This window comes from Camelus dromedarius, chromosome 8 (genome assembly GCF_036321535.1).
Source record: "Camelus dromedarius isolate mCamDro1 chromosome 8, mCamDro1.pat, whole genome shotgun sequence".
NCBI lineage: Eukaryota > Metazoa > Chordata > Mammalia > Artiodactyla > Camelidae > Camelus > Camelus dromedarius.
In genome coordinates, this window is record NC_087443.1 from 7128169 (window position 1) to 7146397 (window position 18229).

Sequence of the window (18229 nt, forward strand, 5' to 3'; positions counted from 1 at the left end):
GTTGACAGCATCCTCCCCACAATACTCACCTCATGGTGAAGTCGTACCACAGAGTGAAATAATACTTGAAAATTGCCTGGAACCCCGCCGGGCACAGAGAGCATGGTACACACCAGCCTCCTCCTCACCCAGCATCCTCTTTCTGTCCTCCCTGTTCCCAGCCTTCCCCTCTGGGGATCTCGAGTTGCTCATGGCCCACTTTGGATGAAGCTGCCATGTTTATGTGGACCTTGAGGCAGACAGTAATTGGAAATTCAATGAATAGGTAGGCAGTAATTGGGGAACGGGTTTTCAGGGCGCCATAGAAAGTCAGAAAAATTGCACACTCTCCTCTCTGTCTAGATCCCTCACCTTCCCTTCTGCTCATTTGTGACAAATGTACTTGATGCTGGTGTAGTGTTTTCACCAGGGGCTGAAGGAATTCACAGCATTCTTTTTTTTTTTTTTTTTTTTTTAAGAATGAACCATAACATCCCTTTGTTCACAGAGACTGTAAATCCAGCATCCTCCAGATTAGATAATGTATGTTCAGTAGCAGTAGGAAAGAAACAGAGAAATATTTGCTGCAAAACGTCTTTCTGACGTCTTGAAAACTAGCTAATTTCCAGCACCTGACAAGTCGGTTCCCTGCTCCATCCGCCGCGCATTTAGAGGAAAAGGGAAGACAGTCCCCCACAGCGAGGAGCCTGTCACCTGGGAATCCAGGGGAGATAATGTGACCACGGTGCAGTGGCATTGAATACTGACAAGGATGTGACAGGCCATGCTTAAAGTTTGGTGTCACATTCTAACGACTGGCTGAGAGATGAAAAGACAACAAAAAAGTCATCCCCCTCTCGGAATCTCATGCGGATTCCCTTCCTGGTTGGTTGCCGCTCAGCGGTCTGGCTCCTGCTTTCCCCATTAATAATCATAATCAAACATCCATTATTGGTTTTTCAGCAACAGTGTAATTGCTTCCCCTTCCTTATTTTTCTGGGGCAGTCGGCCTGCCAGTGAGAAAGGGCAGTTGCGTAACTGTTCTTTCCCCGTAAACTCGGAGAAGTCAGCCGTGCCCCGCAGATATTGGTGTCAGCCGCTCTGCTCTCTGGTGGAGGAAAGGAAGGAAATAATTTCCAGGCGCTATTTTTAGACTTCAATTTGGATTTCAGCCTTTATGATACTTTGTATACGGGGGAATGGAGCAGTTGGTGTACAATTCCGCTGTCAAACACTCGGGTCTCTACCTGCCCCGGCAGACTTTCTCTCCGGGGACCAGATCTCAGCATCACTCAGCCGCAGTGCCCTCCTTGTGGGCTGAATGCCCAGCCAGGCCGAGGGGGTTAAGACACACTGTGTGTCAACAGCGTTTGCCAGTGGAACTTGCTACCAGCAACCACCCAGGCTGCAGTTTCCCCCGGAAGGTTTATTCTCATCTTTCACCTGTATAGATATTCAGTGCTGCACAAATTCTCCATAAACAAAATGAGTTCACTTGACCATTCTTGCTTTTCTTGCCAGTTTCCCAGAGGCGTTAGATGAAAGCCAGAATGAGGGAAACTCTCTCTTTGCTGGATTTCCTTCCAAACTATCAAGAAAGGCCCAGACACCTGGGACTCCAGGTTATCTTTGTTCAGCGGAGATGGAAGGCACCTGGACCATCTAGTATTTCTGTTCTCCACTTTGGGGGGAATCTGAAACACACACAAGGCGTGCGTGAGGGGCATGCCACTCACTGCAGATGACAGCGCCTGGCCACCGGCGAGGTCTTTTTTTTTTCCAATCGAAGTATAGTTGATTTACAATAATGTGTTAGCTTCAGGTGTGCAGCATAGTGATTCAGTATTTTTGCAGATTATACTCCATTATAGGTTATTACAAGGTAATGGGTGTAATTCCTTGTGCTATACAGGTCCTTGGTGCTTATCTGTTTTATATACAGTAGTGTGTGTCTGTTAACCCTGTTCCCTTCCCTCTCCCCTTTGGTAAACACAAGGTTTTTGTTTGTTTGTTTGTTTTCTATATCTTTGAGTCTGTTTCTGTTTTATATATACATTAATTTGTATTTTTTTTTAGGTTCCACATATGAGTGATAATACATAGTATTTGTCTTTCTCTGTCTGACCTAGTTCACTAAGTATAACATTCTCTAGGTCTATCCATGTTGCTGTGAATGGTAGTATCTCATTTTTTATGCCTGAGTAATATTCCATTACATACATATATTATATATATATATAGTATATACCAATAATATTCCATTACGTGTATGTGTGTGTGTGTGTGTGTGTGTGTGTATACACACACAAGTGTTTTTAACCCAGTTGTCTGTTGATGGGCACTTGGGTTGCTTCTATGTCTTGGCTATTACAGATAATGCTGTGTATGAACATTGGGGTGCATGTATGTTTTTGAATTACTGTTTTTGTTTTTCTCTGGGTATATAGCCAAGGGTAGAATTGCTAGATCATAAAGTAGTTCTATTTTTAGTTTTTTTGAGAAACCTTCATACTGCTTTTCACAGTGGCTGCATCAATTTACCTTCTGATCAGCAATGAAAAGGGTTCCCTTTTCTCCACACCCTTAACAAACATTTGTTATTTCTTGTCTTTTTTGATAATAGTCATTTGATGGCCATTCTCACAGTTGTGAGGTGATAACTTCATTGCGATTTTGATTTGCATTTCTCTAAAATTAGCCACGTTGAGCATCTTTTCACGTTTCTGTTAGACATCTGTATGTGTTCTTTGGAAAAATGTCTGTTTAACTCTTCTGCCCATTTATTGACTGGATTGTTTGTTTTTTTGATTCTGAGTTGTCTGAGCCATTTGTTAAAAGATGGCCAAATGATAGCAAATGCGCAGCAGCCTGCCGGTGCCCATCACCCCCCGCCCCCACCTCCACATCCCGCCCTTTCCCCCTTCCCGCCCCCGCCTCTCCAGGCACTACTGTTCTCACAGGGACTGTGTTCACACCGCAGGAACCTGGGGGTGAATAAGAGAGGCTGCTGGGGAGGGAGACAGATGTGCACGGTGCGCACCGCCATTATATTAGCATCCGGTTTCCCTCCGTGCCTCACTGCCGCCACGCGTGCGCTGTCAGACTGCACAGGTGACCCCTTCTGCCCTTTTCTTCTCGCCCCTGTGGCCTATTTTGCAAAGAAGTCGAGTTTATGAGCTGCTTCTGCTCGAGCTAGCTCTTGATCCCCTCTTCTGTTCTCGAGATTGGAAGTTACTCTGCCCGGGCCCAGCCTGTGGCCACACCCCAATGAAGCTGCCACTGGCTTGCTGGGCCCTCTTTTTAAAGTTAGATACAGAGGCTCCCTCCCTCGCAAGCAGGTTGTTCACCGTCTCCTGAGCCCTGAGTACTGTCTGTTTGGAGCTCACGGTAAACCTCCTGCAGTTTGAGGCCAGAGAATACCAGGGAACGCCCACCCGAGGCGCCCACAGTGACGGGACGCGCTGACCGCTTGCCCGGCTCCGGCCGGCTGTGTCCCCGCCGTCCCCACGCCGAGCCGGAGCATCTCCAGGCTGGTACACGGGGCGTCGCGGCTCCGCTCACTGCCCAGCAGCTCTTACTGTTCTCGCTGGAACACGACTTGGGGACGTTTCTCTCTTTTCCGTGCGGCCAGAGGCACGTGTTCGGAGCTACCCAGAAGCCCTGCTTCCTTGACTCCCTGGTTTGTCACATGAAACACTCAGGTGGGGGCTCTCTGTCAGGTGCCTCTCCTGGGCTCTCCTTGGAAAGCGTAGAAGAATCATGGACCGAGCTCCTGGATCGCGCCGGGAGATGCGCCGAGACGCGATTTGCGAGTTGCGCGCTCCTCCGCCTTTTGCTCCTGTTTCCCTTTAAAATTCCTTGGCTGCCCTCCGGGTGGCACGTGTTTCCATTTATCCTCCAGCTCTCAGGACTCAGCGCAGCTCTCGGACTTCTGAAGAGCTCTGATTAGGAAGCCCTTTCCCTGACTGCCAGCTTGGTCTCATCAAATGTGTCCCCACAAACCACGACAAGGGCTTGGCACGGGGTTGGGGGCGGGGGGGGGGGTGTTTAGCACTGAAGGTAAGATTGTGCAAACTTTGGTAAAATGGCCAAAGGAAAAGAAGGGGACAAATTAAAAAAAAATTTTTTTTTTTTTTTACATTTCCTTCTTGTTATACAAGTGAGGATGCATGTGGTTTATTTAAAAGAAAAAAAAAAGTAATACAACAGAGAGGGATAAAATATAAAGCAAAATCCCCTGCCCCTCCCCCAACCACAAGGAAACAGTTTCAAGTAGATCCTTCCAGAAATATTTCACTCACACATGGGCATATGTGGCTGTATGTGCCTGCTGTTTTTTAAAAGTTCCAATGAGATCTTAACAGAATACTATTCTGTACTTTACCTAATTTCACTTAATTTTTCTTGGAAAGCTTTCTATTTTAAGAGGCAGGGCTTAGCTTTCTGTTGTGAATGGTTGCATGGCATGTAGCAGTAACGGGTTGATTTTCTCCGTTTGGTTTTTCCAGTTGTTTCTCACGATGCAATTACTGTTCTTTTCCACACAGCTCTTTTTTTTTCTGGTCGAATATATCTATACTGTACACACTTTGCGTTAGAAAAGCTAGCTCAAAGACCATGTGCTTTTTTAATCTTGACAAGCATTGCCAAATGATTTTCCTCAAAAAAGACGGTACTGATTCATTTGCACACCTTCACCTTGAATGTGGCTAATTACCTTTTTATCTATTTACTGGTCATTGTGTATTTCTTCTTCTGCCTCGTCTGCCTATATTCACCTGGGATGTTTGCTTTTCTTATTGATTTTTCAAAACTCTTGAAGGTTAAGGAGTTTGACTCTCGGACTATGCCATGTATTAGAAACATTTTCTCATAATAAATCATTGATAGATTTTGATTTTCATGTATGGTATCTTTGCCATGTAGAAGTTGAAATTTATATCTATCCAGATTCATCACTTTTTTTTTTCCTTTTTGACTTCCCAGTTTTTGTGTTTTCCCCACTTCAAAACTGTCATCAAATGATTTAAAATTTCCGCTTAGTCACTGAACAGCAGAGGAAACACTGCAACACTGGCAAAGTCGAGTGGCATATTGAGATTTACCCTGAGCCTTTAATTTTTAATGTAGTTAGTCCACTGGGATCACTTATCAGGAAAGCTTTTCCCCTATTAACTTTCTTAGGATGGATATATTTTTTTAAGTTAATTGTTTTCTTTGCTTCAAATTGGCAGAATCCTTTAAGAGTAACTTCCCTGGAAGGTCATCCAGTTAATTAAATAATTATTGAGCTCCTATCGTGGTTAATACCTTGCTCGATTATATGAGTCATAGGATTAAAAAAAAAAGAGTATAAACTATTCTCCAACCTCATTAAGCACCTACAGTAGAAGACGGCATATGTGCACAAAACCCAGACATTAAGACAGAATGTAATATCTGTGTTAAGACTTCTACCAAATCCCATAGGGTTCAGAGAAAGGAAGCTGTATATGGTGTGGGATCAAGGAAGAGTTCCTTATTAAAGTGACATTCGAGATGGGCCTTGATGAACTGGTTGGCTTTTTAATGGGTGGAGATTTTGGAAAAGAAAAGGCATGAGAAGAAGGCATCTGAAATTAGACCCTTGTGCATTTGTCCTGGGAAAAGCAAGTGGTCCCCTTGGCTGACATCTTGGAACACACAGGAGAGCAGTGAGGAGGCATCCAGAGCAGGGCTGAGGTCAGCTTGGGAGAGATCTTGAAGGACTTTGCTTTCCGCCTGGCAAGCAATGAGAGCCACTAACATTTTTGGAGCAATAACAGATGGGATAGGTTGGAAGAGTGAAATAGCTGAAGGCAGAAAGATTCATCATTAATTGCAGGGGTGAAGAAATGAATGGCTTAATTTGGGACAGCAGCCCAAGAGGTGGGAAACAGACCTCAGCAATATTCTCAATTTATGATCTATGGTTGGACTGAGGGAGGAAGAGGTTGAAAGTGACCATGATTTCAGGCCTTCTATCAACTCACTTTTTTTTTTTAAATTGAAGTATAGTCAGTTACAATGTGTCGGTTTCTGGTGTGCAGCACAATGTCCCAGACACTCTTAACACATGTTGAGTGCCCAGGACATGTCTCATGTGCTGGGTCCTGGGAACAAAGTGGTCGGCACAGCAGACAGGGTTGCTTCTCTCAAAGGATTGACTTCTAATGATGAGAGAACAATGAATAAGCCAGAGTGAGGCAGGAATAAAGAGACCATGAATATAAATGGAGAAATTAAGAGGAGGAGCTGAGTTGATGGAGATCCCTACTGACTTTAATTTCATGTTCGAAAACTGAGTGTTCTGTTGTTCCAAATATTTCTCTCTCCAGTTATTTCTGGTGATACTCTCTTTCCTTCTTTATCTGGGTGTTTACTACTGAGTGATGCAGGAAAAAGAAAAGTAACTTGTTGCTTGGAGTTTTAAAGAGGCTGCAAATTTGGAAAGGATTTCTAAAATCCGTGGCTGATTGGCTGAGCAGACTCAGGATCAGAGTAGATCTTTGACTTTTGAGGATGCCTTAGCTTTCTCACCTGTAAAATGGAGGTCTGTCCCAGCCAGCGTGATCATTCTACTTTGCTCAGAATTTTGTGGGTCATAACTGGAGAAGGACATGGCGAGGCAGTTCTCCCTAGGGGTTGCGGTCACAGTCATGAGACTGAGGTTGTGTTCATGTTAGCTCGGCTAGGCTGGACAGGCAAGAAGTTGCCTCACTCACACGGCTAGCAGCTGGTGGTGGCCAGCAGCTGAGATTGTAGCTGGTGCCTTCGATCAAGGAGTTGCATGTAGTCTCTGCAGTGTGGCGATCTCAGGATGGACAGACTTCTTGCAAGGCAGCTGGCTTCTCTCAGAACAAGGGTCCCAGAACCGTTGGTGGGTGATGCATGTCCTCTTCTGGCTTATCCTTAGAGTTATATGGCATTACTTTCTCTGCGATCCATTGGTTACAAGAAAGTCACTAAGGGCAGCCCAAAATCAAGAGGAGAGAGCTAAGACTCCATCTCTCAATCATTGGAACGTCAAAGAATTTGAATTATGTTTTAATACGGCCACAGTGCTGCAGCACTATCTACCTTATAAGGTTATTTTGAGGACTAACAACTTTCAGAACAGCACCTGACTAATCACTGTTAACTCACGATCGTGATGATGGTGGTGGTTGTCATGGAGATGAGGACGATGACGATGATGATGGTGATGAGGACCTGCTCTGCTCTTCTGCACAATATCTTTTATTACTGATGGCAGATTGCACCTTGGATGGAATTAATTATTGGTCTCACCCAATCTGTATTCCTTACCTAACAATAGGAGAATAATAAATAGATATGGCCCACAATGATCACGTCTTTACCATCATATGTGCACATTTAAGACTGATTTTCATTTTATTAGTGCCTCCTACTGTTCAAGATTTGAGAAGTTGTGTCCTTTTTCTATTATTACTGCTCTTTTATATATTGTATACATCATTTTGTATTTCCTTTTCTACAATCTATCCTCTAAGATAGACATAAGACATCTTAGATTAAAAATGTAGAAACTCAGATTGAGATAAAATATTCCTTTAGAGACTAAACTCCAATCACAGTCATCTGATTTTGATTGAATCAACTCTGTGTTCAGCCACAATTAAGAGGAAAACCAGCTCTAACTGGATTAAACAAGAGTAGGATGGACACCTGGGTTGGTTGGTTCAGCAGTTCAGACTTGTCATCAAAAAACCAGATTCTTTCCATTTCTTTTTTCAGCCATTTCCATTTGTAATGCATCAGCTTTGTCCATAGGCTGACTCCATAAGGATCACAAGATAGATGCAGCGGTTTCTTGGTTCATACTATTGCGAGAGAAAGTAAAACCTACCCCCCACTGACCACCGTCCCAGCGTGGGCCACAGAACACGGTCTGCCTGAGTTTAGTTCAGCTGTCTGGGGTTGGCGACCCCTGGACTGTAAAAGCCTGTCCAGTGGAATGTCACAGGTCAGCTGTTTTCATCTAATCACAGTTTACCTGAGGAGTCAGGGAGGGGCTACCATCCAATATGTCCCAAGGAGGGAGGGATGGTTACCTGAATACTCCCTGAGTTCTGTTAGGAAGGACAAAGAGGAAGGGACATTGGCTCAGCAGACAACAGTGTCCACTACAGTTTCCAAGACAAACACTCTTTCATATATACTACATTTCCTCTTGTCATATTGTCAGGTGAAATTTTGGGAAGTAGGCTGAAATATCCAACCGTCTTTGTTTGGTGGAGAATTGTGTTCATCTTCCTTTCTTGGGAAACTGAAGACAGAGGGATAAAATTTAAATATTTCCAATAAAACCTTTATTTTAAAAATTAGAGATTAAGTCTTTGTTGACCAAGGAAGGAAAAGATTTCAGACACACGAGGACTAGAAGTGGTTAAGCAATTTGCAGTTGAAAGCTTTGCACCGTTGGGCATTCACATATTAGCTTGATATTTTACTCCATTATGGTTCTGTAAAAAGACTTGGCTGTCTTCAGTGTTTCTTTTAGTGAAAATATTAATAAATATTAATAAATCAGGAGAGAGAGTTTGGTGATAAGAGCTGAAATGATTGGTGTCTGTGTTAGAATTCAGTATGTCCATTCCTAAAATGGATAGACGCTTGCCTGCTAACTTCCTGCCTCCTCTCTCTTAACATCATTCTCTGTAAATAACACACACATGCTTCAGTTCCATGAAGATTCAAGCTACAATTAGATGATCTCTCTTGGACCTCATTTGACTTCCAACTGTGAGGAATAACAAAAATGTTGAGTCTCAATTCTCTGTTGAAGAGCTTTCCCCCAAACGCTGAAACTGTATCTTCAAATTGCCTCATTTTGGGTTGTGAGAACATCACCGAAGACCTCACATAGTTCAAATAGCAGGGAGTCATTCATTTAAGGGATGATTTTACTAAATGACCTAATTATTCTCCTGAACGGGAATAGCACATCTCAAGGCTTTGAAATTAACGGCTTCTCTCTTTTGTACAAATGGATTCAATAAGAAGGTATTTAAAACATTGAAAGCTCCATGAGATTATTACGTGAGCCGTAAGGAGGCACTGCAATTTTACACCTACAGGATTTACTCTCCATTCAGCATGTGTCTCTAAAATTGGTTTCCAAATTTTGATGTCGGCATCCTAAGAGAGACTTCAGGATAAGCCCCACTGACTCAAAGACTACACATACTATATTTTGTCAAATAGAAGGTGGACACAAAGTTACAGTATTCAAATCACTATAATGTCAAAACTTGCTTACAGAATCAGCAAGCTCTCCTCCCCTAGGAAACTTATGAGAGGTGGGCTGTCGGCTCTTTCCCTTAAACCCAGCCCTGCACGCACCACTGGAAGCCATGAGTGATTCTGATGGATCTGACAAATTAATAACAAAAAGTAACAGAGAGCCGCCCAGGCAACTGAAGGTGATTTGGTCTCCGCGTGGGAAAGAAGCAGATGATAAAGTGAAGGTTTTCAGGCATGCCCTTTTCCTTTTCCCGTGTTGCCTGAGAAGGCCAGTGCCCACCGTGCTGCTTCTGGAAAGAGACAAGCACCTGCTGGCCGGTGTATCAGGGGAGACAGGACCAGAAAGCCAGCATCAGAGAAGGACTGACATGGGAGGGTATCAAACTGACGGCTTGGATCATGAGTGTACCCCCAGCCCTCCCTGTTCTGTGAGAGGTAGATCATCACCACTGAGGAAGTCTGTGTATTTCTGCAGGCACAGACATACAGATTATTCCAAACAGAAGTTCTTTTCCTTGGGATGGTGCCCCACCCTTCCACCACCTAAACCTATTAGGTTGGGCACAACTTAGGGCCTTGGCATGCTCCCCTTCTCCGAAGACTCCTCAGCAGCCAAGGAGGTGAACACGGCTGCAGAAACATGAACTCATAGGGAAAATGCATGAGACTCTTAGCAGGGCCACTGCTGTAGAATTACAACAGCAAATGGAAGGACTCTCACTGGGTGAAGCATAATTAGACACAAGATAGATGGATCAAATATTTCCCAAAGAGAAGGGAAGATATTGGAGCCAGGAAGCAAAACAAGAAGTCATAAAGAAACCCAAGTGCAAATTTAGAGAATGCAAAATTTAAAAATTGAAGGAAAAAAAAAAGTTCTCAGTAAATGAGTTCAATAGCCAAACAGATTCAGTTGAAGAACCAATTAGTGAACCAGATGATCAAAAAACTCTGAGGGCCTGAGGAATAGACAGAAAGGAAAAAAAGATAAATTAAGCATATACAGAATAGAGTTATTTGATCAACGTTCCTATGAAATGAATCCCAGAAGAAAAGAAAACAATTAGTCGAGGAGAAAGAGGAAATATTTGAGAGACTAATGACTGAAAATTGCTCAGAAAAAAGGAAAAGATATACGATCTTTTACTGATGGGCTTAATAACTCTCACAGAATAGAAAAAAGTGGGGAGCCTACTGGGTTTGCAATTAAAATTTATATATACCAAAGATAAAAAGAAAATTCTAAGGGCAGATCATCTAGAAAAGGATAAGAATTAAACTGATCTCAGACTTTCAAGTAACAGCAGGAAATTCAGGAAGGCAGAGTATTAAGCTAAACCATTATTTAGTGTTTGAGTGTGAAATTGAGGTGTTCTCAGACCTGTAAGTCCTTAAAAGATTTACAGTATGTATCTTTTTTGAAGCATTCTTAAAGGAAATATTTCAACAAGATGAAAAGTAAGTTCAGGAGGACAGTTTGAGTTATATGAGAGAGTCCAGGGGAAAAAAAATCTTTAGTAATTTTAGTGTTGATGAAATGGAGAACTTACAAATAAAAACATATCATAGTAAAAATTTAGAACTCAAATGAAGCCTCAAAACACATATAACTGCATCACCTTTGAGATGGGATGGGGATCGAAGGAGAGCGAGGTGAAAGTTTGCTATGGTGCCGCCCAGGTAGGCTCATTCGTCCCCTGACCTAGTGGGAGTCCCTCAGACAGCAAATGAAAATTTAATTTCATGCAAAACCAGTACACAAATGCTCATGGCAGCTGTATTCACAGTCCCAGATTGGGAGCATCGCAGATGTCTTTCAGTGGGGGAATGGCTGAGTAAGCTGTGGTCCAGATGTAGCACGGAACACGGCTCAGCAGTAGAAAGGAATAAACTATTGATACATACGTGGCTTTCCAGGGAATTACGTTGAATGAAAACAGCCGGTCCCCAAAGGTGCATACTTTATGATGCCATTTCTGTACCATTTTTGAAATGACAAAATTTTAGAAATGGAGAACAGATTTAGTGGTTTCCAGAGACTCGGGATGGGGGGAGGGTCAGGGTGGGATGTAGATGGTGTGGTTATAAAATGGGACTTAGGGGTACCTGTGATGATGGTGGAATTGGTCTGTATCTTGAATGTGGTGGTAGATACATGAACTTACACAAGGGTGAAATTATATAGAACTGTAGACACACACACACACACACATGCACACATACATGCAAATGAGAGGACATCCAAATAAGATGAGTGGATTGTATCAATGCCAATTCCCTGCTTGTGACACTATTTTATTTTTGCAAAATGTTACCATTGCGGACAACTGAGTAAAGGATACGTGGCGCTCTCTCTATTGTTTCTCACAGTTTTATGTGAATTAATAAAAAGAAAGAGGAAGGTAGGAAAAAAGAAATAAAGACAAAAGTTTAAAAAAATTAAAAATCTTAGTTGTAATCAATCAGGAAAATAGTAACAATTAAACAGTAATTACAGTAACTGTGAACAATTGGGTTAAGGTCACCAATCCCAAAGATAAAATTCCAGAATGGATTTTTATATAATTCAGCCAAATGTTTTGTATTGCATTCATTTTTGAAAAAAGAATGTAAAAAACAAGTTGAAAATAAAGGGTGGTTAAAATAGAAGCCAGGAACAAATTGAACTAAAAGAATATTGGAGTAACAATTATAATATCAGACAAAATAGATTTTAAGGAAAAAATATTGTATCAACAAATAAGATCATCATATACTTAAAAGAAGCAGTAGAAAAATTAATGATTGAAACATATACATCTAACAAAATCTGAAATACATAAAACAATCAATAGCACTTTGGGAGAAAATAGATGAATCAAAAATTGAAATTGGATTCCACATATGAGCGATCTCTTATGGTATTTTTTTTCTCTTTCTGGCTTACTTCACCTAGAATGACATTCTCCAGGAACATCCATGTTGCTGCAAATGGTGTTATGTTGTCAAGTTTTCATGGCTGAGTAGTATTCCATTGTATAAATATACCACATCTTCTTTATCCAGTCATCTGTCAATGGACATTTAGGCTGTTTCCATGTCTTGACTATTGTAAATAGTGCTGCTGTGAACATTGGGGTGCAGGTGTCCTTTTGAAGTAGGGTTCCTTCTGGATATATGCCCAGGAGCGGGACTCCTGGGTCATATGATAAGTCTATTCTTAGTCTTTTGAGGAATCTCCATACTATTTGATGTGGGGAAGAGGTTGGGTGAAATGGATAAAGTGAGTCAAAAGTTACAAACTTCCCAGTATAAAATAGTTAAGTCCTGGGAGTGTAAAATACAGCATGGTGATTAGAGTTAACAATACTGTATTGTATATTTGAAAGTTGCTAAGAAAGTAGATCTTAAAAGTTCTCACAAGAAAAACAAACTGTGTAACTCTGTGTGGTGATGGATGTTACCTAGTCTTAAGGTGATGATCACTTTACAATGTATGTAAATCTCAAACCATTTGTTATACACCTGAAACTAATACTTCGTACGTCAATTATACTTCAATTGAAAAACAGAGGCTGGAAATTTCAAACATTCATTTCAGAAAATGGTAGATAAAGCAGACAAAATAAAAGCAAATATATAATTAAATTCAATAACATAGTATGCTGTAACTTTAGAGTCAGTGAACAGAGCACTCATTTTCTTGGGACATAAAGAACATTTACACAGAGTGAGCATGCACTCCTAGGCGAGAGAGGAAGTCTACAGTTTATAAAGCAGATTTCCAACTATTTAATAAAATCAGATATTAATCTAACACAGAAGGAGCTGATAAAGGCTTCTGTCTAGAAATTGCAAAACTATTGCTAAATCGCCCTTGAGTTAAAGAGGGACTCATGAGGAAAGACAGTGAAAACACTATGTGTCAAATTTGGGGACAATAATGTTGCCAATGCTGGGAATCAGATTCAATTACAGGAAAGTATGAAAAACCAGTAAGTTTGATGGTAGGTATACAAGTGTTTCTTAAGCTATTTTCCATATTTTCTGGATATTTATAATATTTAATACTTTTTAAAATTGAAAAAGCATGTTATAATAAAACTTAAAAATATTAAACATGATTAAAGTACTACTAGGTGAAAATTTAGAGCTTTAAACACATTTATTAGAAAATTAAAATAGCAAGAGGAACATGAAAGAAAGAAAACAAGTGTTTAACGGAAGCAGCTAATAAAAAATAATAAATCTAAAGAAATGAGAGAAAAGTAAAGATAAAGACAAGATCAGCAAACAAGAAACTAGAGAACAAAAATCAGTATCAAAGATTACCAAAGCAAAAAGATTAATAAGGTAGCAAGCCTCTGGTAAGACTGAGCAAGGTAAATCAGAAAAGAGTTAAATAAATAAAATACAGAATGAAAACGGGGAATGTCTATGGAGACAAGTGATTTAAAAAATTATTTGTAAATTTATGAACAAGCATCACAGTTCATATGAGACCTATGAGAAAATGGATTGATTTCTATCAAAGATATAAAGTGGTAAACTGGACACAAGAAGAAAGAGAAAATTGAGTAGACTATAAAAATGATCATATTGATGTGGCAGTAAAACTCGTCCTGCGACAAAAGCCTTAGGAAAAGGTCGGAGAACCCAAGAACGGAATAAACAGGCAACGGATGGGAAGAGACGAGTCACAGAAGAAAATCGGAGTGGCTGTGAAGCGACCATAGTGGAGAAACACAGCTTCCAACAAGATGCCAGTTGTCACCTATCAGATTGGCTACAAATGGGAGGCTGGAAAATAGAGTCCAGTGTTCCTAAAACGGACAGTCTCTTCCCTTGTGGACCAGACCCCACTCCTGCTCTCCTGCTCCAGGACACGGCTCGGAACGTCTGCCTTCTCTTTCTCCCTTTTTCACTTTTACCAGCACATAACACAATCAGAAAGTGCACACATCACGCATATACAGCTTGATGAGTTTGTATATAATGAACATGCTCGTCGCCACTACCGCTGAAAAATAAAACGCAGCCCTGCTCACATCTCTCCCTGTCGTGACCCCACTCCTCCCCAAAGTAGCCACCATCCTAGTGTTGAACGCGATGAATTAGCTTTGCAGATTTTGAAATATAAAATAGATGGAATCATAACGCCTCCTCTTTGTTTTTGTCTAACCTTATGTTTTTAAGAATTCACCCGTATTGTTGCAAATGTCCTAATTCACCTTCTTTGCAATGTGACATTCTAACAAAAGAACAGTCCACAGTTTATCCATTCTTCTACTTATGGACATTTGTTTCCCCTCCTGGGTTTTGGATGTTACAAATGATGTTGTCTGATCACACAGACAGTTGATCTTCATTATTTGTGGACTCTGTATGTGTGAGTTTGTCTACTTACTCAGATTTATTTGTGACCCTAAAATCAATACCTACAGACCTTTCACGGTCATTCATGGATGTGGCCAGAGTGGCTGAAAACTTGGGTCCTCTGATGCACACGATCCCAGGTGAGGTCAAACAAGGCAATGCCCTGCTTTCTTGTTATAGTTCTTATTCTGTACAAAGTGTCCTTTCTGCTGTCTACTTAATGCCTTTTTTTCCCCACATCTTTGTGCTTTTTCTTGGTGATTCTGCTGTTCAAATGGTGGCCCCAGCATAGCACTGAGGTGCCGTCTGGTGTTCCCAGGTGCAGGAGGGCTGTGACGTGCCTTGTGGAGAAAACACATGTGTTAGGTAAGCTCTGTTCAGAACTGAGTTACGATGCTCCTGACCGAGAGTCCAGTATTAGTGAATCAACGATTTATATCAAATAAGGAGTCTTTAAACAGAAACTAACATAAAACAAGGTTATAAATCAATATGTTGATGATAATTTTCTCACCACAAGCTCGTGGGACTCTAACCCTGCATATCCCCTGGGAGCAATGTTTCAGCATCTGCTATTTCAGTGCTTGCAGTGGTGAGGTGACAGAACGTGACTACTGTGAATAATGAGAACGGACCGTGTGTGCATTTCATGAGTGTATACCTAGGCAATCTGCTGCTGGGTCATACGATTGACACTTTCAACATTAGTACATCTGTCAAAGAGATTTCAAAGACACTGCATTCGTGTACACTCCTATCAGCGGTATAGGAGAGTACAGATAATTCTGCGCCTTTCCTGACACTTGGTATTGTCAGGATTTTAAATTTTAGCCATTTTGTTGAATGTACAGTACATCGCACTGTAGTTGAATATGCATTTTCCTGATGATAAATGGCGTTGAGTATCTTTTTATAAGTTACTCATTGGCCAATTAGATGCCCTCTTTTGTGAAGTGTCTGTCCAAGTCTTCACCCTTTTAAAAAAGTGAGTTGTCTGTAGGAGTCCTGTTTATATTCTGGAATCAGTCTTTCATTGGTTGTATATGTTAACAAATAATTTCTTCCACTCTGTGGCTTACCATTTCATTCCCTCAGTGGTGTTTTTGGATGAATACAAGTTCTTAATATTAATAGTCAAATTTATCATGTGTTTTCTTTATAGTTAGTACTTTTTATATCCTGTTTGAGAGACCTTTGCTTATTGCAAAGTCATAAAGATGTTCTGTACAGGCACACCTCAGAGACACTGCAGGTTCGGCTACAGACCATGACGATAAAGCAAATATCGCAATGAAGTGAGTCACATGAATATTTGGATTTCTCAGTGCATATAAAATTTATGTTTGCACTATATTATAGCCTATTAAGTGTGCAAATAGCAGTCTTAAAAAACAAGGTATGTATCTTAATTTAAAAAATACTTTATTGCTAAAAAATGCTAACCATCAGCTAAAACTTCAACGAGTAACAGCATAATCTTTCTGCTGATGGAAGGTTTGAAATATTGTGAGAACTTCCGAAATATGACACAGAGACATGAAGTGAGCAAATGCTGTGAAAATAATGACGCTGACAGACTTGCTGGACACAGGGTTGCCACAAACCTTCAATTTGTAAAAAAAATGCACTACCTGTGAAGTGCAGTAAAATGAAGCACAAACAAGCGAGGTATGCCTGCATTATGTTCTAAACGTTTTATTCTTTTATCTTTCACATTTTCATCTATAATGCACCTGAAATTGATGTTTGGATGATGTGAGCCAATAATCATGATTTGACTTTTTCCCTGTAGTGATAATCCAGTTGACGTAGTACATGTGTTTAAAGACTGTCCTCTTCCCATTATACTTTATCTCTGATACTTTGATGACATACAATTTCCATCTTTTTATCTGAAGCCTGTTTGTGTCTTATATTTAATGTGTGTCTTTTATAGACAATATGTAATTAGATTTTGATTTATTTTATTCTAGTCTAAAATCTTTGCCTTTTAAATACAGTATTTACCTATTTATATTTAATATAATTCCTAATATATTTGGGCATAAATAGTTATATTTTACCATTTTCCCTATCTGTATCATGTTTATTCCTGTCTTTATTGCTTTCATCAAAATAAGACTTCAGTATTTTTTAAATTTAGGAATATTTCTCCCATATTAGCTTGCCAGTTATACATTCTTTTAATCTCAGTTTTATGACTACCATAAGGGTTTCAATATGAATCTGTGGCTTTTTAAAATCTAATGCAAATGAACACTTTACTACTTTCCAGACAACACAAGGACTTGAAGCTATTTTAATTCCTTTTGTTCCTTCCTTCTCTTTAGGCTGGGTGGTATGTATTTTAATTCTTCATATATGTTAGACTGCAAAATAAATTATTATTGCCATTTTTTGCATCACTGTTCACTTAGATTTACCCACATGTTTAGTCTTTTTATTGTTTTTCTTTCCTTTATGCATGTCCGTGCTTCCAGCTGGGATCGTTTCCTTTATCATGGATGTGTTGCCAAGGAATTCTTTCCGTTTTTATTTATCTGAAGATATCTTTCTTTTACTTTTATTTTTGAAGGCTTTTAAAAATAATTGTGTAATTTATAGATTGTTAGGTTTTTTCCACTATTTTAAAGGTGTAGCTTTATTATCTCCTGGCATCCATTTCTCTCACCCATGTTATTGTCTTGAAGTGAATGTCTGTTTTTCCCCCCCAGCTGTTTTTTTTTCTGATTTTTAAATTGTATAGTCAGTTACAATGTGTCAATTTCTGACATACAGCATAATGTTTTAGTCATACATACACATACATATATTCTTTTTCATTATAGCTTACTACAAGATATTGAATATAGTTCCCTGTGCTGCACAGAAGACATTTGGTTTTTATCTATTTTATATATAGTTGTTAGTATTTCCCCCCTTGCTGTTTTTAAGAGCTTTGATCTGTTTCTTTGCTGTTCAGCAGTTTCACTAAGATGAACCTAAGTGTGTTTTATCTTTGATTTCCCCCACTTTGAGATTATAATGCTGCCTGAGTGTGTAGTTTGATGTCCCTTGTCAATTATCTGAAAATGCTGAGCTAAGAGCTCTCCTTATATTGTTTCTGCCTCGTTCTTTCTTTTTTCCTTCTGGATTTATCATTTATAGATACAGGCTTTAAAATAATGATACATATGTTCAGGAAGATAGAGGACATGATGGATAATTTCAGCAGAGAACTGAAATATATTCAAAAAATCACACAGAAATTATAGAACTGAAAAATAAAGTAACTCAAATTGAAAACACAAGAGATAAGTTGAATAGCAGATTAGACACAGCAGAAGGAAGGGTTATTAAGTGGAAGATAGGTGTATAAAAATATCCAGCTTAAAGCTGAATGGATGGATGAAAACTACATATTTTCATTTAAAATTCCCAATTTTTGGCTTTCCGTGAAAAATCAAAATTTTTGTGAACTTTGAATCTATATTCTGCATAGCTTTACTTGGTCTGAGCTGATAAAGGGCTCAAAAGTTCACTCCTTTCTATTATTTTCTGCCACTGAGGCTGAATATCAGTCGTTACGGTTTATATTGCCCCTGCATTGCTTCACTCATTTACATCACCT

General features: G+C 40.0%; 1 protein-coding gene across 2 annotated transcripts in view; it reads left to right on the forward strand.

Annotated features, from left to right (window-relative positions):
• Window positions 1-18229, forward strand: part of TSNAX (translin associated factor X) — a 394977-nt gene that overhangs the window by 342036 nt on the left and 34712 nt on the right. The gene's annotated exons all lie outside the window — the stretch shown is intronic.